The sequence below is a fragment of the Bison bison genome, unplaced genomic scaffold (genome assembly GCF_000754665.1).
Source record: "Bison bison bison isolate TAMUID 2011002044 unplaced genomic scaffold, Bison_UMD1.0 scf7180017864062, whole genome shotgun sequence".
NCBI lineage: Eukaryota > Metazoa > Chordata > Mammalia > Artiodactyla > Bovidae > Bison > Bison bison.
Window position 1 is genome coordinate 485,897 of NW_011494634.1, and position 1,663 is coordinate 487,559.

Sequence of the window (1,663 nt, forward strand, 5' to 3'; positions counted from 1 at the left end):
GGGGAAGGTCTGCAGCCGGCTATCTCTGTTCAGTCCTTTGTTCCGTGCGCGGGCCTGGCGGTGTCTTAGGTTAGGGCTGGCTTTTCGCGTGGTAGATATCCCACAGTCTGCTTTGCTAGCCCAAATTATTTCACTCAGATAGCGCTCAGGGTATTCAGGCCAGATTCTTACTCTCAGCGATACAGCCTACGCCGCACCTCCCGGCCCAGCCCCCACTTGCTAATGGCGGATGCAGGCGTCTGCGCTGCTTCTCCGCTGGGGGAGTTACCGTAGGGCTCGCAATCTGTGAGTTTTAATTGTTTATTTATTTTTTCTCCCTGTTATGTTGCCTTCTGTGCTTCCAAAGCTCGGCACAGATTCGACAGTGAGAAGGTTTCCTGGTGTTTGGAAACTTCTCTCTTTTTAAGACTCCCTTCCCGGGATGGAACTCCGTTCCTCCCTCTTTTGTCTTTTTTTTTGTCTTTAACATTTTTTCCTACCTCCTTTCGAAGAGTTGGGTTGCTTTTCTGGGTGTCTGATGTCCTCTGCCGGCATTCAGAAGTTGTTTTGTGGAATTTACTCGACGTTTAAATGCTCTTTTGATGAATTTGTGGGGGAAAAAGTGTTCTCCCCGTCCTACTCCTCTGCCATCTTGGCTCCTCCTAAGAGGCTCTTTAGTTCCTCTTCACTTTCTTCCATAAGGGTGGTGTCATCTGCATATCTGAGGTTATTGATATTTCTCCCTGCAACCTTGATTCCAGCTTGTCCTTCATCCAGCCCAGTGTTTCTCATGATGTACTCTGCATATAAGTTAAATAAGCAGCGTGACAATATACAGCCTTGACATACTCCTTTTCCTATTTGGAACGAGTCTGTTGTTCCATGTCCAGTTCTAACTGTTGGTTCCTGACCTGCATTACAGATTTCTCAAGAGTCAGGTCAGGTGGTCTGCTATTCCCATCTCTTGAAGAATTTTCCAGTTTTTTGTGATTCACACAATCAAAGGCTTTGGCTTAGTCAATATAGCCAAAGTAGATATTTTTATGGAGCTCTCTTGCTTTTTTGATGATCCAGCAGATGTTGGCAATTTGATCTGTGGTTCCTCTGCCTTTCCTAAATCCAGCTTGAACATCTGGAATTTCATGGTTCACATACTATTGCAGCCTGACTTGGAGATTTTGAGCATAACTTCACTAGCTTGTGAGATGAGTGCAATTGTGCAGTAGTTTGAGCATTCTTTGGCATTGCCTTTCTTTGGGATTAGAATGATAACTGACCTTTTCCAATAAGCCTTAACTAACCTTAGTTAACACTTCAACAATACATGAACCGTGAACTTCCTGATATTCAAGCTGGTTTTAGAAAAGGCAGAAAAACCAGAGATCAAATTGGCAACATCCGCTGGATCATGGAAAAAGCAAGTGAGTTCCAGAAAAACATCTATTTCTGCTTTATTGACTATGCCAAAGCCTTTGACTGTGTGGATCACAATAAACTGTGGAAAATTCTGAAAGAGATGGGAATACCAGACCACCTGACCTGCCTCTTGAGAAATCTGTATGCCGGTCAGGAAGCAACAGTTAGAACTGGACATGGAACAAAAGACTGGTTCCAAATAGGAAAACAAGTTCGTTAAGGCTGTATATTGTCACCCTGTTTATTTAACTTATATGCAGAGTACATC